This window comes from Anas platyrhynchos, chromosome 36 (genome assembly GCF_047663525.1).
Source record: "Anas platyrhynchos isolate ZD024472 breed Pekin duck chromosome 36, IASCAAS_PekinDuck_T2T, whole genome shotgun sequence".
Taxonomy (NCBI): domain Eukaryota; kingdom Metazoa; phylum Chordata; class Aves; order Anseriformes; family Anatidae; genus Anas; species Anas platyrhynchos.
In genome coordinates this window covers 5,019,354-5,041,789 of record NC_092624.1, presented here as the reverse complement: position 1 = coordinate 5,041,789, position 22,436 = coordinate 5,019,354, and the positions used below count along the sequence as shown (strand labels likewise).

General features: G+C 41.5%; 1 long non-coding RNA gene and 1 pseudogene across 1 annotated transcript; both read left to right on the top strand.

Moving 5' to 3' along the window:
* Positions 1-65: 65 nt before the first annotated feature.
* Positions 66-2,574, top strand: LOC140001013 (uncharacterized). Its single transcript, XR_011806178.1, has 3 exons — positions 66-207; positions 1,257-1,313; positions 2,463-2,574. It is a non-coding gene; the product is annotated as an uncharacterized lncRNA (long non-coding RNA).
* A 9,444-nt stretch (positions 2,575-12,018) lies between these two features.
* On the top strand, positions 12,019-20,728 carry LOC140000986 (cysteine protease ATG4A-like; annotated as a pseudogene).
* Positions 20,729-22,436: the final 1,708 nt, after the last annotated feature.

Genomic DNA, 22,436 nt, shown 5'->3' with positions numbered 1-22,436 from the left:
TGGACCAAGTGCTTATTAATGTCACTTGCTTATTTTTAACATACGGCTTTTACCCATCCAGGCAATGAGCTGATCTATCTGGACCCTCACACCACTCAAAGCTTTGTAGATTCAGAAGAAAATGGCACGGTTGACGATGAGAGTTTCCACTGCCAGGAAGCCCCACATAGAATGAAGATCATGAATTTGGACCCTTCAGTAGCTTTAGTAAGTGTCAGGAAATCTTGAATGCATGTACTTTATCTCAAAGTAATGTCTCTCTACATTGGTAAGGGCAGCAATGCATCTCCTTGAACAGAACCAAGATCACAAAGCTGTCTTCTGTGATCAACACATAGTAGTTTGTACATAACTACATGGAGAATCTTAGGGCAAGTGGGGAGCTGTCTGTACTGTAGGAGCTCGCTTTGTTTTCTTTACTGAGCAGCTTTTACTTCTTTCAAGAGGCATTATAATGGTCAGAGCAAGGAACTGAAACAGGTTTATGTGTTTTATTCTATCACTACTTTATGTTTGGTCACCTCTAGACAAGTTACTTAAACTTACTTTCTATCATAAGTTGAAAATGTTTAAGTGGAATTATTGTATTTCACCCCAAATTACAAATACAAATGTATTATTTGTAATTCACCCAAAATGTCATGGGGGTACTGTGGTATTTGAAAAAATTGGATCTGATCCCATGCCAGTATCCTGTGATTGGGTGATTGGCAGTTGTCACCAGTGGGATGTGTTTCTAAAGCTTTAAACAATCTGTAAAGATACCGGTATCTGTCATTCATTCACATACCTGTTTTTTAATACTGCTGCTTTTTAGAAAGTTTTTTTGTTTTGTTTTGTTTTAATACTTAACTACGTAACTGTGCAAAATGTGGCATGATGCAACGAGACAGACAAAATCATAATGAAGAGCAAATATTTTCAGTATAGATACCAGAATGGAAATGTTCCTTAGGTGGTCCATCATCTACAAGTTTTCAGCTTCTGCTGATACCTGGACTGTAGGAACTGGGTGGCGCTCCATGGAGGAGCACACAGGAGCTGCTGCTATTTTTTGCTTGACTATTTCGTTAGGGGTTTGCAGGGCCTTGTTCTCCCCGTGGGTTCTCTCCCTAGAGCTGCCACATGTTTGGAGTCTTATATCTACTGATCATACAGGGCATTACTGTATCAGAGGTCAAACCGCCTTACCTGCTGGTACCACATACCTACCATCTGCAAAGGTAAAACTCTGTGTGTTTGTTTTTTCCCCTAAGGGCTTCTTTTGCAAAGAAGAATGTGATTTTGATAACCGGTGTAGTCTTGTACAAAAGGTAAGAGTGGGAACTTAGCATCTCGATTTGTTCTTTATAAAGTCTGGTTTTTATTGTCTGTTTTTTGTAAAATTTTCCTTTGCATTTTCCTTTGTATACAAATTGTATGAGCCATGGAGAAGAATGCATTAAAGCATCAGGGTAAGGCAATACTACTGAATTGCTAATTGGAAATTGTTCAGCACTTTACCAGCCACAAACCCTGCCAGTTGGAAAATGGGTGTAAACATCCACACTTGAAGGTGTTACTGGGTGACACTTGCTTTTAACTTCTAATTCTCACTAAATGACTAAGGTTTAACTGCCATATTGTAGTGATGTATCAATGATTTGCTTCCTGATCCTTTTTTATTGTTTGACATAGTAGATTGCGTGTTCTAATTATGACTGTTAGTCCCTGCTATCTTAAAGATCTGATTCTGTAAGTGCTGCAGGCCTCTAGCTCCTGCTGATCTAGGGAGAACAGAAGGTGCTGGCTGCCACAGGAAACAGACTTGAGGATGTTTCTGCATGCAGCTGTTAAGCTAAGCACCAGACGTCTGAATGTAAAGTACCATCAACCTCTAAGGGCATTTATTTAAAAAAAAAAAAATCATCTAAGGAAAACAGTTTGTAAATAACTGAAATACAGGACAGAAGGTAACTTCTCTTTGAAGAGGAATAGCGTTTGGCTTCAGGAACACCTTTTTTCCTGACCAAAACCTGTCCTTCAAAATCTGATGCGTTTTTTTTTTTTTTTTCCCCTTTGGAGGAGCTGATAGATCTGTCTTTTGTGCTATTGATCAACAGAAAACTTGAGGAGAGTTCTATGCAAGCAACTTTCTTTTAAAAAGCAGAAAATATTGTACATTCCTAGTGTGCTTGCTACGTGTAAACAAAATTACAGGTTTGCAGATATCAAAGCTGATATCAAAAGATGATAAGACTGATAATTTGTAGTACAGTTCAAGAGATCTGTCTTCCAGATGTGTTTTAACTAGGGATGTATTACAGAGACCATGGTGCTTGGATTTCACAGTATGTCTGTATAAAGACTTTTTTTTCCTGATGGACATGCGTAATTAAAAAACACTTTCAATTAAGCAGACACGTTTTGTGTTTGAAGCGTCCCCCGAGCCAGCTTTTAAAATGAAAGCATTCTGTCCTCAGGAGATTCTAAAGCAGCAGAGTCTACGGATGTTTGAGCTGGTCCAGAAGCACCCGCCACACTGGCCTCCTTTCATACCTCCAACAAAACCAGAAGTGACAACCACAGGAGCAGGTAAGGCACCGATTAAAAGCCTAATTGTGCAATGTTATGTTCCTCGTTAGCAAATAAAAGAATAATCACAGGTAGAATAACTATCCTTTGTGAGTGTCAAGCAATATATAGCAGGCATGTATCCAAACAAGCCATACAATTGCTAGCACAGATTTTTTTTTTTCACTCTTACAAAGTACTTTTCTGGAATGCGTCTTTCAAAGTTTTTTTTTTTTTAAGTGAACAAAATCAGGCATGTCTTTAGAAGCATTTTTTTCTTTATCTTTTTTTACAGAACTCATTGAATCTACTGACAAGCTATTTGAATTGGAAGAAGAATTTGAAATCCTGAGTGTGTGAAGGAAACTGTGGTGACTCTTCTGAGTGTTGAATATATTGGTAATATTATTGCATTGACTTAAACAGCCATGTTAGCCCCGAAGTGCCTGAAATTATGGATAACAGAGCACAGAAATCTAGTAGCATCCAAAACTCCAAGGGCAGTCTAACACACAAGCTTCCCCGGGTGGAAAGGCAGTAAGAGATCTTTTGATAAGATGCTTAAAGGGAATCTCTTTTTAACGTACTTTACCTGGAGACAAACGGGCCTTTGAGATTAAGGCAAAAATACATGTATCACTGGGCACCATGTTTGGAGAAAGGGATGACCCAAATGGATATTTCTTGCTCTCATATAATAATGCAATAGTTTAGTTCTTCAAGCAAAACAGTCTTCAGTTCAGGAGGATGTTTACTTCTGTTCCCTCCTGTGGGCTGCGTCATAGGAAAAATACATTGTCTTGTTTAAAAGATTGACTGGATCAGGAGAAAATTGTTTCCTTGTTAAATATTTTAACATGTATTTGAGCAACCAGACTTTATTACAAAAATGTTTCTGTAAAAGGAACTATGTCTAATGGACACATTTTGCAATAGCCTTCCTGTTTCTGGGAGACCTCAAGAGGAACAGGAGCCTCAAATAGTTGATACAGATCACAACCACTGTTATAGTTATGGTATATTTCGCCTTGACCTTAAAATTCAAATGATTAAAACTTAGGTTATTTCTTTCCGAGTTAAAACGAGTCAAAGGTGGTTTAACTGTACCTTATTTATTTTAGAATAGATTTACACAAGTTTCTCTGTTACAGCACTTTATCTGTGCATCTAATAAATTTCTTAAGCTTTTCTTAGGTTGTATGCTGCTATGTTTGGTTAATTTGTGTGAACTAAATATAAACCAGGTGATCTTAAAACTTAATATAGAAGCGTACACAGATTACTGAATTGTTGCTTTTTGACTTCTTGCCTTTTGAAATCTGTTTTGGTAGAAGTGCCTTAACCCTACAGGTTTATCAGAACAGCCTGGGCAGTTTTATTTCTAAGGCAGAGAATCTCTCTCTAGCAGCCATAAGAAAAACAGTTCAGAATAAAGAAAGGCAAAGATTTTTAATCCATGCTGAAGTTCCTTTTCACTACCAGACAGTCCCCCTTGTGGTCATGTTGTCATGCTAGTGTAATGAACGTGAACTGCAGACTTTCATCTTCACCAATAAATGACAACATAGAGAAATACTGAATATTGTCTCCTCTCACTTGTACCTCTCGATCAGGGCCACTGTTTTTTCAAACAAAAGAGTTAACGAGATCCTATTGCATCTTGTTTAATGTTTATTAACTACAGTTTGGAAACCACAAACGTAGAAAAAAAATATCATTTCCTTATTTTATTAAAACATATATAAAACATATATAAAACATATATAATATATATATATAACACATATTGTGTTGTAAAGCCCACAATTCCATACCAATGACAACAAAAACATCATCTAATTGAGCATTCAGTTTTCATTAACCTGTTTTTTTTTTGTTTGTTTGCTTTTTTACAAATACCCAACAACACATACGCATGTGTTGTGTTGTGTTTTTTTCCATCATTTCTCACTGAAGCAATACCCATCCCGTATCAGATCTGTGTCATTACTCTAATTTTTGTTCCTAATGTACTTGAAAAACTTCTTAACTCTATTGATTGCAACAGTGGACTTTTTTCCCTCCGATCTTAACTCCATTTATCAATTACTTATTCTCTTAAAATCCTGCTTTTAAGAGATGGTTAGGTATTCACCATCTCTCACTCTTATTTATAGATTTTCTATTCTTTTTCAGTAGTTCAGCCCTAGTCAACTCGGAGGTGTCATGTATTTGGCAATTTTATTTATGGTAGCACTCCCCTCCCCTCCCCTCCCCTCCCCTCCCCTCCCCTCCCCTCCCCTCCCCTCCCCTCCCCTCCCCTCCCCTCCCCTCCCCTCCCCTCCCCTCCCCTCCCCTCCCCTACCCTCTTTTGATTATCTCCCCAATTTTGCCTCCCCTTTCCTCCCCCCCATCCCCTCCCCTCCCCTCCCGTCTCCTCCCCTCCCCTACACCCCCTCCCCTATTCTCCCTGTCCCTATACTCTGCTACACTCCCCTCCCCTATACTACCCTACACACTCCTACACTCCCCTCCCCTATCCTACCCTAAACTCCCGTTCGCTACACTACCCTACATTACCCTATGCCCCCCTCCCCTACACTCTCCTACACTCCCCTCCCGTATCCTACCCTACACTCCCCTAAACTCCGATCCCCTACACTACCCTATACTCTCCTATGCTCCCCTCCCCTCTAACACGCTACACTACCCTACCCTACCCTACCCTACCCTACCCTACCCTACCCTACCCTACCCTACCCTACCCTACCCTACCCTACCCTACCCTACCCTACCCTACCCTACCCTACCCTACCCTACCCTACCCCACCCTATCCTATCCTATCCTATCCTATCCTATCCTATCCTATCCTATCCTATCCTATCCTATCCTATCCTATCCTATCCTATCCTATCCTATCCTATCCTATCCTATCCTACCCTCCCCCTGCCCTCCCCTCCCCTCCCCTCCCTTCCTTTTATTCCCTCCCCTTCCCTCCCCTCTTGTCTTCTTCTCTCCTCTCTTCTTTCTTTCGGGTAACTTCAAATCGCTTCAGTCGTTCTCATAGCTCCTGTCCCTGGCTGATTCACGGGAACCCATCAGCAGCAACCAGAAGCGCTCCAGCTGCTGTGTCACTGGTCGAGCAACAGTCTCCAACTGGGAATCGCTGACTTCGTTGTGTGGCTCAGACAGGTGCCTTGCAGTTCCACCGTGGCCTGGACGTTTCCTCTTGCTGTGTCCCCACCTACAGCGCACTTCTGCTTAGAAGCAGCAGCAGGCTTTGCAAGATGTCCCACTCCTTCCATTTTCAGTGGTTTAGCTTGGCTAGCCGGGTGGTGTCTGTCAATAGAAGACAACAACGAGATTTGGGTTAGAAACAGCTAACTGAGTAGTTCCTTTGCACAAGGGCAAGGAATATCTACCCCTTCCTACTGGAGGCTGCAGTGTCAGAGATAATGACGGGTCCTTCCGAGAGCTTTGAAATATCCCTTGGGGATGCTGAGTCCAGAGGACCAGAGCAAACCTGTCTAAAGTACACCGTGGAATCACTCGGAATGACTTCCTAGCAGAAGCATGTGTCTGATACGGCTTCAGCTGCTTGCAGTGTTCTTCTTCACCTCCTACCTAAATTCAGATGAGAGATCTCAATGAAGATGGAAAGGTTGAGAAATAGAGAAATCACTGATGTGCTTTGAGAACTTCTAAGGACTGAGTACTGCATCAATCCCATGTTGTAACATTAAGGATTGGTTAGAAAAGCAAACGTTAAAAACAAGGAAAGGGGAAGAACAAGTAAGCTTTCTTAAAGTATCTATTCTATTTAAGGTATCTTTAAAGAAGTAAATAAGTACTGAAATATATATGCAGATAGAGAGAGAGAGAGAGAGAGAGAGACAGAAACCTAAGAGTCTGCTGTGCAGGTTAGCTTCTTGCTCTCTTTTCTAAAAGTCACAGTGAATGCAGCATCTGTGTGCGTTACAAGCATTACCCTCAGTCCAGCACAGGTACACACGAGAGGTCAGCCTGCAGGTTGCGGAGGCAAAGCAACTGCTCTGGCTGGATGTGAAGAGCCAAGACAGAAGTTGCTGTCAGGGAAAAGATACACAGAGGGGATGAAAAAGACGGAGTGTGCTTCCGACCTTCACAACTTCTAAGCAAGCGGAGATGAGGTTGTGGAAGAAGCAAATAAGCTGTTGATCTAGAAGCAGCCTGAAGATTGTCCTTAAGCAGGGCCTTGCATTCTTCATTTTTACAGCATTGCTTGCCTTCAAGTGCACGACGATGATTTTATGAACTTTCTACCACTACAGAAATGCACCGGATTCTTTCACAAAACTTACAGGTGGTACTTGGCAATATTGGTCAGCATTCTCTATTTCCTTCTTCATCTCAATTCTCTTTTGGCCTGTGAAGCTTTCCAGATCAGAGGAGAAGATCCACGGTAATACGGAGCTTTGGATACTGCAAAGGAAACGAAGAATCCTACTGACAACTCTTTTCAACCTCGCCTGCAAGCATCACAGAAAAGAACACCGAAAGAACACCGCTTTATCATGGGAAGCATAAATTGGAGCATAGGTGTCCTATAGCTGAAGCGAGGTGAAGCAGGTTCCACACAAGGTGAAGGAGCACACCCATAAGCATTTCCATAAAGCCGTGTTTTCAAACAAAGGGTTAAGATTTAGATTTTCTTACAAGTGAAGAATGAAGAAATAAAAGAAAAAGAAAATTACCAGGACATCCAGTTTTCCTCTAGCTTGCTTTGCTTCTTTCCGAATCTGAGTCTGGAGTGACAGTCAGGGAGCAGCGTTGTGCAGAAATGCCAAAGCCTCCCCAGCTGGTTGTACCTTCATCAGCAAGGGCTTTGATACTGCTGCCTCCTCAGCAACGTCAGCCATTTCCGAGGAAAGCTGGTGTCCATCAGGTCAAATAGGAATGGGAAATCCCTCTTGCCACAACTTCACACTCACACCAGAGTTGGCAGGACAGGCCGATGGACAGAGAAGCGTCTGCAAGAGTGTTAGAAAACAGACTTTAGATTTCCGTCAACCCAGGAAGAATTACTTGCTCATCCCTTCAAAGTGAACTCTGAGTAGAAGGAGGGGATCCCAAGCTGCATTCCTGACATCTATGCTGCAAAGTCATCCAATGGGACATGTTACTGGACCAGCCTGTTACGAACAGAAACAGGACTTTGAGGTTATGCTGTTGGATTAGAATTAAGCTCAAAGAGTTAGTCCTTTGACGTGTTTTTGTTTGCAAGTGTTTTCACTGCTTCCCAGACAATGTCTCCAGCAAGCTAGCTGCTTGCTTCATTTGTTCTGTTCTGTTCTGTTCTGTTCTTTTTGATTCTGTTTTGTTTTGTTTTCTCAGCCAGGATTCTTAGAGAAATGAGATTAAAGTGATCATATTGTATGTCCACCCATCCCTCCCTCCCCTTCGCTTGTCCAGAGCTTTTACCTCATCCAGCAGCTTGAATGAACTCGGTCCTAGGCGCAGTTGTGTCCAAGCCATTCTGTTCCTAGACGTGTTGTGAGAACAGACAGCTAAGTAGTGGGGAGGGGACGTGCTGCTGTCTGCAGTGTGACCTCAGCGCTTACCAAACAGTAGGGAATACACAGAGAAGGGCCTTAGGAGAACTTCAAGCCCCAGATACGTTTTATGTGGAAACCATATTTCCCAAGATAACACTGGACACAACTGCATAATCAAAAGGGATTCATTTCTTGGTTCATTCAACTCTTAGGTTTTAGTTTTAAAACATGTCTGTCTTGGCTTAAAGCACTCTTCCAATCTCTATTTCCAGTTCCTAGGATTTCCTGAAATAGCTCATCCCATTTTTTTCTTTGTACACTCTCCCAGCCTCTTTGTTTTCCTCTCCCCAAGAAACTTAGCACTGCTCTCTTCATACTTGACAACTAGATATGGAGCTGTATCAGCCAGAAGGAAGTTTCCTTCACACTTTCTGCTGCTTACGGTATCTGGGCTCTTACCTTTACACTTACTCACCCTTCCTACATTAGCACAAAGAAAGCTGTTTGGGAGATCTGATGTCTTGTTTTCCAGAAACTGCCCTGAATCACCTTTACGAGAGCTGTCCCACGCTGCGAGCACAAGTCTTGCAGTCTGGCCAGATATTTGCCTTCTAAGTCAATAACCAAATCTGTTACAAAGGTAAGAACATGTAATTAATGGAAAGGAAATCCTTTTATCCTTTTATTTTGATCCAAATTCACTTTTTTTTTTTTTTTTTTTTTTTTTTCTAGACCAAGAATGAATCGTGGAGAACCACCAAAACTCAGGTGAGAAATGAAATGACAAATGTTAAGGTCAGGCAGCTTGCCCACTGCCATTGCTACCCTGAAAGCAGATGGAGTGCATCTTCATACGCCACAGCCTGAGACACTAGTCGACAGGCCAGCCCGTGTGAGGAAGTCCATTGCTGCCTGAATTTTAACATGACAGGGGGACTCTTAAGCCTCTTGTTTATGCTTTAGTACTTGCGGTCTATGGGAGGACCACAGCACACTCTTCTCTGTCTCCCCTTATTTGTTGATCGTCTGTAGGAAGAAGAGAACGTGCAGAGGCCCTCACCCGTACATTGGGTCTGTTCTCACTCTGTGCAGCTCCATCATTGAGCAAAGTACCAACCTTGAGGCTTCTGTAAGAACTTGACACAAACTACAGAATACTACAATGAAGCATTCACAACAAAACCACATTTTTTTCCTCAGCCAAGCATCAAAACACTTACAGAAGGGCATGGTCCCTCTCTGTGCACCTCAAGGGGAGATCCACAAATCCTCACGTGGTTTCATCGCATCCAGCACCCTTCTCTGTGCCTCCCAGCTAAACGTGCACAGAGGCAGCTGTTGCCAAAGTGCTGTGGTGACACAATTCAGTTCTGTTTCTGAAGTCATCACCGCAGGCGCCTCCCAGTGACGGCACAACACTCTCTGTTGCTAATGCGTCTGTCTCAGAAACAGCTAGGGAAGTACCACTATGCCCAAACTGACTTGAATTAGAGTAGTTCAAACATTATTCCCTGCTCCCCTACATCTGTGGAAGGTGTGTGATCAATCTTTTCCTTGAGAAAGGACTACAGAGCAAAAGAGCTTGATTCTGAGACGTTGCCCGTCCTTGTAGAGCAGTTCACCTTTGATTTCCATGTCAGAAAAAAGAAGGTGAAATCAACAATTCCCTTCCTCTGAGCTGGGAATAGGAAAGAAGCCCAATTCTCCAGGAAGCCTTCAAAAGGAAACTCTGCATTTCTTTGTTAAACACCTTGTTTAATTTCTTGAAAGAAATCTTTCCCAGGACTTTGCAACTGCGGTGGTTCAAAGCGGGTGGGCAGCCGAGTTCCACTACGGCCGCTCTCTCACTCCCCCTCCTCAAAGGGAAAGGGGGAGAAAATACGATGCAAAGGGCTCCAGGGCTGAGATAAGGACAGGGCGATGGCTCAACAAGTATCGTGACAGGCAAAGCAGACTCAGCAGAGTGACCCTCAGGGTCCCTCCCTGCCCCTGCTCCCCGTGGGGTCCCTCCCATGGGATGCCGTCCTTCCCCAGCTGATCCCACACGGGCTGCCCACAGGCAGCAGCTCCTCAAGCACTGCTCCCACACGGCTCCGTCCCACGGGCTCCATCCATCCATCCATCCATCCCCCAGGAGCAAACTGCTCCAGCACGGGTCCCCCACGGCTGGGCGGCAGCTCCCCCCAGCCCCCCTGCTCCTGCGGGGGCTCCTCTCCATGGCTGCAGCTGCGGCCCGGGGCCTGCTCCTGCGGGGGCTCTCCACAGGCCGCAGCCTCCTCCAGGCCACAGCCACCTGCTCCACCGGGGGCTCCTCCACCCACAGGGGGGCAGCAGCGTGGAGATCTGCTCCATGGGGGACCCATGGGTGCAGGGGGACAGCCTGCTCCACCAGGGGCCTCTCCCTGCACAGCCCGCAGGGGAACTGCTGCTGTGAGCCTGGAGCACCTCCTGCCTCCTGCTGCACTCACCTTGGGGGCTGCAGGGCTGCTTCTCACTCCTTGCTCTTCCAGCTTCTGTTGTGCAGCAGTATTTCCCCCTGCTTACATCTGCTCTCCCAGAGGTGCAAACAACATCGCTTATTGGCTCAGCTCTGGCAAGCGCCGGGGCCCTTTTGGAGCTATCTGGAGCTGGCTGTTGTCTGGACTGTTCTCACAGACGCCATCCCTGCAGGCCCCTGCTACCAAACCCTTGCCACGTAAATCCGATCGAAGTGTATGCAGCAATTACAAAGCCGCTGTGCTTTGGGCTGTCACGATCCTTCTGCAAGTGCAGGGGAGGTGCAGGGTTGCTTTGCATTTCCAAAAGGAGGAAGAAAGCCTCCAACCCCACTGGACCTCAGCCACTTGCAGGATCCAAGCAACGCTCCCCACTTTCAGTTATCTCCCTCCCATGCACACAGTGGGAGCAAGGTTGAACAAGCACATTTTTGAAAATGTTTATCTTAATGAAGAATAAAAGAAGTCTACAACACCCAATCCCTCTGTGCACCCAAGGCAAAAATCGTGGACTATTCTGCCTCAACACTATTTTCAGACCCAATTTGTCAAGTCATCTAGCAGAGGATTTCTCTCTTGTTCACTCACTAGCTTAGTAGAGCACCAGTTTACATAGGTGCTGGAGCAGATTCCTCAACCATCTGAAGGGACTTGATCCCAGAAAAGTTCAAAACTGCAGATGACTCATGATTTTGTGGTGAAGCATCTATTAAATGAGAGCTGTTCCGCTTAGGGCACAGTGAGACAGTGTGAGAAGAACCCTGTATCTCACTGATTGAGGCTTTATAACTCTACAGAATTGTCAGTCAACAATAAATGGAAAGTGCAGGAGATATGTTCTTTCTTCCTCCTTTCCCTGCCATACATTAGCAGAGAGATTGTGGTGGGATATAGGTTCAGAGCCTCACAGAAGAAGGATTTGAACCCAGGCTCTCCACAGTCTGCACCACTGCCTTCCTGATGGCTTTTGACTATTTTATTTTATTTTATTTTATTTTATTTTATTTTATTTTATTTTATTTTATTTTATTTTATTTTATTTTATTTTATTTTATTTTATTTTATTAGTATTATTATTCTTCTTTTTCTGGGTGGTGTCTAAGTCTTGGGGGGCAGAACAAACTGTGGGAGGAGGGAATGCTACTACTGTCTGTGACAGTGGTGATTTCTGGACAGTGTTAGCAACAGAGCTTCTGCAGAGAAGAGAAAATGCCAGGCAGTCTCTGTTGGTATTCCATGTACTGAGTACTGAGTGCAGTTTTGGGCTCCACAGTATAAGAAAAAGACATAAACCTGTTAGAGAGTGTCGAAAGAAGGGCAACAAACAAGAGGGTCTCTTTTAACAGGGGGATTGAGGTTTGTGGCAAGGTTTTGGTAGCAATTTAGGGGCTGCACTGTGCTGGACACAGCAACAGACGCACCATAAGCCAAAGTCAGACAATAAGCCAAGGTGTGTTTACGTGTGGTTTACTGTGGTTTAACGTGGTTTACGTATAGAAGAAAGTTTTCGCCTAGTGGTGAGTATACTGCAGATTTGTTGCATTGTTCTAAATTAAATAGCAAGATAAGTGATGGCATCGTAGGCTGGGAAAATATTTCTAGAGTATCAGCGCATTTTGAGCATCATTTTAACTGTTTATGCAAACATGAAGATTATTAAAATCAGTGTTTATTTATGTCTGTATGTAAACAGGTGATCATGTTGTATAGCATGCAGTAAATGGTTTGTGAATGCTGCTTGAAGAATGAAAAGAGTAAGTCAGCTCCACAAGGAATAAATGAATTTTGTTTATTTGTGCAATGCAGAGATTAGAATTAGACCAACAGCATGGAACCAAAGTCTTGCTGTGTGCCTTTTATCTGTAGGACAGTTCATGGAGGCTTCATCAGCCCTATCTGTTTTCTAGCAGTCTGAAATGTCCTCTGTGGTGCTGCACCCAGTTGAAAGCCTGCACTGATTGTGATGAACTTTCCTAACAGGAGGCACGGGTCCTTCGTCGGACGCTGGCTGGGGATGTATGCTGCGATGCGGGCAGATGATGCTGGCCCAAGCACTGATCTGCAGACACTTAGGGAGAGGTGAGTGCTGGTCCTGAGGGAACTTCGGTATTGTCTGCAGACGCTTCTTCGTAAGTACTCCATTAAAAGCACAAACCCTGAATTTATTAGTGAGACTTTCTTTGATGCCCTGGTAACAGTTCCTAATGAATCAATTCATATTCAGCTGGGTGAAATCATCCCAGCCTGAAGCAGAGAAATAGGCATAGAAGGAGAAGAAATGGGGAATCCTGTCGCCATTATTTTATAAACCTTTTAGTGTAACACCCAAGTTGAGGCCAAGGGAAAACCTGCCACCGTGGGACAGTGCTCTTACCCTTCTCTTCACTACTCACTTGTCAGCAGCACGAGGTCCAAACCCCCCTGGTGCAAGCTCTTAAGCATGCATGTCACATCCCAGGATGCTGCCAGTGGAGTGTTTGGACTTTCTGTATGGATCTTATGTTGTTATTTAATGGGTGCTTAGAAATCCAACAAGGTCTAAACACAGCCTGTACTTTTAAATAATCTTGGAAGCTCAGAGATACTGGAATGGCTATCAACACGCAGCGTGATCCGTCAGAATATGTTTGCAGTTGATGTTTTTGTTTTGTTTTATTTTCCCTGTTTTTACAATCTAGCCTATGATGATAAAGGGCAGCTTGATGATAAATAACAAGCTTGGAATTCTAGGAGCTCTACACAAAATGTAAATATTCGAGATGAATTGAAATGTCTTTTAACATCTCATTATAAAGCTTTCTGCTGTCTAGACATTTGATCAGTGTAATGAAAACGTCACCATTTTTTATTCTATATCAATTTTTCCTTTCAGATTGGCAATGGGAAAAACACAAAAAACAACCAGAAGAATATCACAGAATCCTACGATGCTTTCTCGACAGGAAGGCTTGCTGTTATTCAATCCACCAGATGGGTAAGAACAAACATAAACTTTCAGGTTTTTTCCACTGAAATTTCTACTGTGTTGAATCACTAATTTGCAGTATGTTAATTCATAATTTTAAAAAGTGGATGTGAAGACAAGGTGTATGCTTATACAAAAATAAAAAGGTATGCAGATGGGCGCAAAGACTAGTAGTACAGAAACATTCCCTGAGACCTAAATAAAGCCATGTACTAGAATGTAGCTCTTGATAAACTCTGTAAGCCTTGGGTACCAGAGTCAGTAATGTTAGAATAGACAGTCTTGTAGCTTATTGCTGTAATTTGTAATAAAGGGCACTAACATTTGTTAACTTGTAATTCTCATTGTAGTTTAGAAGCCTTTTGTTTATTAAAGAAACTGGCACTCCCTAAGTTTTGAAAAGAGCATAGATTGAGAAAATAATTGTTATTGCTAAATACAGATTGCAGTTACTCTAGAATGTTTGACAGTCACGGTATTTACTGTATATTGTTCCCACATTCTTTATGGTCTCATTTTTCTTTGATTTTGTGTACGTGTGTCTTTTTTTCACTATGAAAACAGCACAGGTGGGTGTTGGAGAGGGGAAGTCAATTGGAGAATGGTTTGGACCAAATACAGTTGCTCAAGTACTAAAGTAAGTGAGATCATACCAGTCTCATTCAGAACGTACTCCCCTGGGGCAGCCAAGAGAAGGCCCAGGCAGAGTTTTGAAGGCTGCATCTCCCCCTGTCCCACAGTCAGGAATGTACTTGCCATCTATTTACAAGTGCAGCATGGAATGTCATGCCACAGCTCGGTGTGCAGGTACTGAGTTGGGAATGGGTGACCTCTAAATTTTAATAAAGGAAGAGCCTGAGGAGAAGAAACTGCAGGAAAGTCTCCTGCTATGCCGTCTGCATGCCCTCACCAGTCACACCACAGATGTATATTCCTTTCTGCACAGTGGCACAGCTCTGGCAGGTCGAGAGTGCCACCGTGTAGGTAGGAGTGGTGGTGTGAAACATCAGAGAGAAGCCATCTCGGCTGAGGAGGGAACTGAGCTGCAATTCCTCCCTTTCTGAGCAGCAGTTCTGCCAGCAAGGCTACTGGATAAAGATGGGCAGCTCCTCATAGTCTGGGAGCCACACTGAAAGGAACTGAGGCTGCTCAGTTCTCCAGGGGTACGTGGAGGTGTCTTACCTCAGGCAGGGGCTAGGCTACAGGTCCTGCGAGCTCAGCAGCAAGTCTTTGACACCCTGGAACAGGCACATGATCTGAAGAGGGAGGGGAGCTGAAGCATGCCCTGGACTCCAGATCTTTCATGGCCAAGTTTTTCATGGTGAAACGCTCACCCCCATTTCTTTCTGGCTTATTTGAAACAGCTAATTCTGCCAGTGCAGCTTAAGAGTGTAGCTCCCTTCCCCAAAGGTTTGGATTTTGCAGAAGTGGACATAAAACTGTGTGCTGCTGTCTCCCACTGAAGTTTTGGTGCCCCAAACCCTTAGCTGATTTAGCTTTTAACGCCCCATTTCTGCTGTGCACGCAGGCTCAGGCAGAAGTAATTCCACTGAATTCAGTGGAATTTCTTAAGCAAAAAGTAATCTGCAAAACTGGCATAGGAATTTTTTTCTTTTCCAGATGAGAAAAGACACAATTGGGCAAGAACCCAGTGCAGAGACTGTCGAGTGCAATAAAAAGTAATAAACTTGATGTAGTTGAACTGTTACTGTCACTGCACTTAGCAGTAAGACAAAACAGTTTGCACATGGTGCAGCGCATATGTTTTTCCTGGTACCACTCAGTACCTATTTTTCTAAAGATATTAAACATTTAATGTTTAAAGTTTTCTTTTTCTTACATGGAGACTTTAAAAAATGCAGAAAGGATGTTTTTTCTTAAGAAAAAAATAAATAAATAAATGGTTCTGAGTGTAAAGCTACCCTTTTGATCCAACTAGTTTATATTAATTAGTACCTTAATGTTTTCTAGGAAGCTTGCTTTATTTGATGAATGGAATTCATTAGCAGTTTATGTATCTATGGACAATACGGTGGTCATTGAAGACATCAGGAAGTGACACCTCATCAGTTTTCTGGTAACAGTTTCTGATTTGACTCCATTTGCCAGCATGTATCGAAACATGAACAAATACTTGGGGGGCCATGGGTTTGTCTTGCAAGGGTAAGAAGAGGGAAGAAGGACATACAAACTCAGTTGTGTTTTTTTGATCCCTGATGCCAACTTCGTGCTCACATCACTGGATGTGAAGAGCTCCTTGAAGAATTTCTACTGTCATCATTGCTGCCATTTCATTTCTCTGGCGTTTTATAGGCAAAGCTTGACACTATTAATAACATTAATAGGACATGTCACTGCAGTCTTAAATTGTCATCCCCCAATCATTGATCTAACGTCTCACTTGGACGTGCCAGCACATACTGTCTGCTAGAATTACTTCTACTAAATAGCTGTAATTGCCATGCCCGGCTCGTTTTGTCTTGGGTGCCCTATAAAGATCCCTGGCAAACTAGCTTAATTCACTACTGAGAGGAAGATCTGCTTTGTGTTCCTCTGTGCGTTGACTGATTTCTAGTTTTATTCCCGCAGAAAAAACGTGCTGGTCCCCTCCTCAGAGCAGCAGCGCGTCCCACAGCAGTGCACATTTGCACAGAAGTGCTCTTGGCCGAAGCAAGAAGGCAGGAGGACTCTGCACAGGCTGGAAAGCCCTCTTGCTTATTATACCTCTACGACTAGGGATAAATCACATAAATCCCGTATATATTGATGCATTTAAAGTAAGGTTTTCTTTCAATTCATTGCTCGTTACTGTCAAATAAGTTTGGGTATCTGTGATGTCAGTAAAGAAATGAATTACAATTTCCTTTATTCCTTTTGAACTCCTAGGAATGCTTTAAGATGCCACAGTCTTTGGGAGCATTAGGAGGGAAACCAAATAATGCCTTTTATTTCATAGGATTTTTAGGTAAGGAAAAAAGAAACTTATTCCAAATGTGCAGATGATCAAAAGAGAACATTTTTTGAAGGGGAAATAGTAAGGGGTCTAAGCGTGAACCTCTAGAAGTAAAGAAAGATGAGAATAGAATAAAATAAATGAAGAAGCATATCTAAAAGAGTTTAGAAACAGTATGAGATGATCCTTAACAGGAGCAGAAAGTTAACAGCAAAGCTAGGTGTAAAAATAAGTGATGACATCAACAAGAGCAACATACTGAGAATAGCTGATAGCATTTGACAAGTGTATTGGTCAAATGTCACTTTTATTTTCTTGTATTTCAAAACTGTTTCTGATAGCAGTATCTTTTTCACCTTTTGCATACCTTCTGTTATTAAGTATTGCTCTAATTAATTTAAAATGCATTCCTTCAGATTTCACCCCACTTTGGGCCAAAATTTTGCAACCCTATTTTGTCCTTTTGTAAAACCTAACCTGTTTTAGTTAGGCTTTTTTGTTCCAATTTCTGAATGAATGCCTAATGGGATTACAGATTGCATCTGTGAACATCCTGTACCTTTTAATCTGTCAAATGTTAGTGTTTACAACACTTGAGATTTAAAAAAAAAAAAAAAAAAAAGTACTGGATCTCACATGGAAAAATAAAAGTATGTGACAAAGATAGAACATAACCAACCAAAAAATTACAGTAATAGGTGACAATAGGAAGTTATACTAAATACCCTGTGGGAAACGCTGTGTCTAAACCTTCCGATTCTCTTAAAGAATCCCTAGCTGGAAAGTCTAGATTATACTGACTGCGATGGCAATCTAATTTCTATTTTACAGTTCTGGACCAAGTGCTTATTAATGTCACTTGCTTATTTTTAACATACGGCTTTTACCCATCCAGGCAATGAGCTGATCTATCTGGACCCTCACACCACTCAAAGCTTTGTAGATTCAGAAGAAAATGGCACGGTTGACGATGAGAGTTTCCACTGCCAGGAAGCCCCACATAGAATGAAGATCATGAATTTGGACCCTTCAGTAGCTTTAGTAAGTGTCAGGAAATCTTGAATGCATGTACTTTATCTCAAAGTAATGTCTCTCTACATTGGTAAGGGCAGCAATGCATCTCCTTGAACAGAACCAAGATCACAAAGCTGTCTTCTGTGATCAACACATAGTAGTTTGTACATAACTACATGGAGACTCTTAGGGCAAGTGGGGAGCTGTCTGTACTGTAGGAGCTCGCTTTGTTTTCTTTACTGAGCAGCTTTTACTTCTTTCAAGAGGCATTATAATGGTCAGAGCAAGGAACTGAAACAGGTTTATGTGTTTTATTCTATCACTACTTTATGTTTGGTCACCTCTAGACAAGTTACTTAAACTTACTTTCTATCATAAGTTGAAAATGTTTAAGTGGAATTATTGTATTTCACCCCAAATTACAAATACAAATGTATTATTTGTAATTCACCCAAAATGTCATGGGGGTACTGTGGTATTTGAAAAAATTGGATCTGATCCCATGCCAGTATCCTGTGATTGGGTGATTGGCAGTTGTCACCAGTGGGATGTGTTTCTAAAGCTTTAAACAATCTGTAAAGATACCGGTATCTGTCATTCATTCACATACCTGTTTTTTAATACTGCTGCTTTTTAGAAAGTTTTTTTGTTTTGTTTTGTTTTAATACTTAACTACGTAACTGTGCAAAATGTGGCATGATGCAACGAGACAGACAAAATCATAATGAAGAGCAAATATTTTCAGTATAGATACCAGAATGGAAATGTTCCTTAGGTGGTCCATCATCTACAAGTTTTCAGCTTCTGCTGATACCTGGACTGTAGGAACTGGGTGGCGCTCCATGGAGGAGCACACAGGAGCTGCTGCTATTTTTTGCTTGACTATTTCGTTAGGGGTTTGCAGGGCCTTGTTCTCCCCGTGGGTTCTCTCCCTAGAGCTGCCACATATTTGGAGTCTTATATCTACTGATCGTACAGGGCATTACTGTATCAGAGGTCAAACCGCCTTACCTGCTGGTACCACATACCTACCATCTGCAAAGGTAAAACTCTGTGTGTTTGTTTTTTCCCCTAAGGGCTTCTTTTGCAAAGAAGAATGTGATTTTGATAACCGGTGTAGTCTTGTACAAAAGGTAAGAGTGGGAACTTAGCATCTCGATTTGTTCTTTATAAAGTCTGGTTTTTATTGTCTGTTTTTTGTAAAATTTTCCTTTGCATTTTCCTTTGTATACAAATTGTATGAGCCATGGAGAAGAATGCATTAAAGCATCAGGGTAAGGCAATACTACTGAATTGCTAATTGGAAATTGTTCAGCACTTTACCAGCCACAAACCCTGCCAGTTGGAAAATGGGTGTAAACATCCACACTTGAAGGTGTTACTGGGTGACACTTGCTTTTAACTTCTAATTCTCACTAAATGACTAAGGTTTAACTGCCATATTGTAGTGATGTATCAATGATTTGCTTCCTGATCCTTTTTTATTGTTTGACATAATAGATTGCGTGTTCTAATTATGACTGTTAGTCCCTGCTATCTTAAAGATCTGATTCTTTAAGTGCTGCAGGCCTCTAGCTCCTGCTGATCTAGGGAGAACAGAAGGTGCTGGCTGCCACAGGAAACAGACTTGAGGATGTTTCTGCATGCAGCTGTTAAGCTAAGCACCAGACGTCTGAATGTAAAGTACCATCAACCTCTAAGGGCATTTATTTAAAAAAAAAAAATCATCTAAGGAAAACAGTTTGTAAATAACTGAAATACAGGACAGAAGGTAACTTCTCTTTGAAGAGGAATAGCGTTTGGCTTCAGGAACACCTTTTTTCCTGACCAAAACCTGTCCTTCAAAATCTGATGCGTTTTTTTTTTTTTTTCCCCTTTGGAGGAGCTGATAGATCTGTCTTTTGTGCTATTGATCAACAGAAAACTTGAGGAGAGTTCTATGCAAGCAACTTTCTTTTAAAAAGCAGAAAATATTGTACATTCCTAGTGTGCTTGCTACCTGTAAACAAAATTACAGGTTTGCAGATATCAAAGCTGATATCAAAAGATGATAAGACTGATAATTTGTAGTACAGTTCAAGAGATCTGTCTTCCAGATGTGTTTTAACTAGGGATGTATTACAGAGACCATGGTGCTTGGATTTCACAGTAGGTCTGTATAAAGACCTTTTTTTCCTGATGGACATGCGTAATTAAAAAACACTTTCAATTAAGCAGACACGTTTTGTGTTTGAAGCGTCTCCCGAGCCAGCTTTTAAAATGAAAGCATTCTGTCCTCAGGAGATTCTAAAGCAGCAGAGTCTACGGATGTTTGAGCTGGTCCAGAAGCACCCGCCACACTGGCCTCCTTTCATACCTCCAACAAAACCAGAAGTGACAACCACAGGAGCAGGTAAGGCACCGATTAAAAGCCTAATTGTGCAATGTTATGTTCCTCGTTAGCAAATAAAAGAATAATCACAGGTAGAATAACTATCCTTTGTGAGTGTCAAGCAATATATAGCAGGCATGTATCCAAACAAGCCATACAATTGCTAGCACAGATTATTTTTTTTCACTCTTACAAAGTACTTTTCTGGAATGCGTCTTTCAAAGTTTTTTTTTTTTTTAAGTGAACAAAATCAGGCATGTCTTTAGAAGCATTTTTTTCTTTATCTTTTTTTACAGAACTCATTGAATCTACTGACAAGCTATTTGAATTGGAAGAAGAATTTGAAATCCTGAGTGTGTGAAGGAAACTGTGGTGACTCTTCTGAGTGTTGAATATATTGGTAATATTATTGCATTGACTTAAACAGCCATGTTAGCCCCGAAGTGCCTGAAATTATGGATAACAGAGCACAGAAATCTAGTAGCATCCAAAACTCCAAGGGCAGTTTAACACACAAGCTTCCCCGGGTGGAAAGGCAGTAAGAGATCTTGTGATAAGATGCTTAAAGGGAATCTCTTTTTAACGTACCTTAGCTGGAGACAAACGGGCCTTTGAGATTAAGGCAAAAATACATGTATCACTGGGCACCATGTTTGGAGAAAGGGATAACCCAAATGGATATTTCTTGCTCTCATATAATAATGCAATAGTTTAGTTCTTCAAGCAAAACAGTCTTCAGTTCAGGAGGATGTTTACTTCTGTTCCCTCCTGTGGGCTGCGTCATAGGAAAAATACATTGTCTTGTTTAAAAGATTGACTGGATCAGGAGAAAATTGTTTCCTTGTTAAATATTTTAACATGTATTTGAGCAACCAGACTTTATTACAAAAATGTTTCTGTAAAAGGAACTATGTCTAATGGACACATTTTGCAATAGCCTTCCTGTTTCTGGGAGACCTCAAGAGGAACAGGAGCCTCAAATAGTTGATACAGATCACAACCACTGTTATAGTTATGGTATATTTCACCTTGACCTTAAAATTCAAATGATTAAAACTTAGGTTATTTCTTTCCGAGTTAAAACGAGTCAAAGGTGGTTTAACTGTACCTTATTTATTTTAGAATAGATTTACACAAGTTTCTCTGTTACAGCACTTTATCTGTGCATCTAATAAATTTCTTAAGCTTTTCTTAGGTTGTATGCTGCTATGTTTGGTTAATTTGTGTGAACTAAATATAAACCAGGTGATCTTAAAACTTAATATAGAAGCGTACACAGATTACTGAATTGTTGCTTTTTGACTTCTTGCCTTTTGAAATCTGTTTTGGTAGAAGTGCCTTAACCCTACAGGTTTATCAGAACAGCCTGGGCAGTTTTATTTCTAAGGCAGAGAATCTCTCTCTAGCAGCCATAAGAAAAACAGTTCAGAATAAAGAAAGGCAAAGATTTTTAATCCATGCTGAAGTTCCTTTTCACTATCAGACAGTCCCCCTTGTGGTCATGTTGTCATGCTAGTGTAATGAACATGAATTGCAGACTTTCATCTTCACCAATAAATGACAACATAGAGAAATACTGAATATTGTCTCCTCTCACTTGCACCTCTCGATCAGGGCCACTGTTTTTTCAAACAAAAGAGTTAACGAGATCCTATTGCATCTTGTTTAATGTTTATTAACTACAGTTTGGAAACCACAAACGTAGAAAAAAAATATCATTTCCTTATTTTATTAAAACATATATAAAACATATAAAAAACATATATAATATATATATATAACACATATTGTGTTGTAAAGCACACAATTCCCTACCAATGACAACAAAAACATCATCTAATTGAGCATGCAGTTTTCATTAACCTGTTTTTTTTTTCTTTTTTTTTTTACAAATACCCAACAACACATACACATGTGTTGTGTTGTGTTTTTTTCCATCATTTCTCACTGAAGCAATACCCATCCCGTATCAGATCTGTGTCATTACTCTAATTTTTGTTCCTAATGTACTTGAAAAACTTCTTAACTCTATTGATTGCAACAGTGGACTTTTTTCCCTCCGATCTTAACTCCATTTATCAATTACTTATTCTCTTAAAATCCTGCTTTTAAGAGATGGTTGGGTATTCACCATCTCTCACTTTTATTTATAGATTTTCTTTTCTTTTTCAGTAGTTCAGCCCTAGTCAACTCGGAGGTGGGCAGCAGCAGCTTCTATGGAGCACCTATGCTGGAAAAAAAAAAAAAAAAAAGTTGAGCCTTGAGGGAAAAGGAAGGTGGGAGAGCCAGATGGGGCAAGAGGAAGGGAGGTGGTTTGACCAGGACACCTTGAGGGTCTGGGAAGAGAAGAAATGGATGGGTGCTTAAGAAATGAGCAGCATCACAGCCTACATACGGAAGAATTGTGACGAGCAGTTTAGAAATGTAAGCGATTGGTGGTCTTGTGTTGATCGGCAGCTGTGCTCCATGGTTATAGCTGTAATTTCAGCAGGTTACTGTGTAAGCCGCATGTTGCCACTTCCTTGATCAAGGCAAATGCTGTTCAGTTGCAGGGAAGAGGGGCAAGACTCA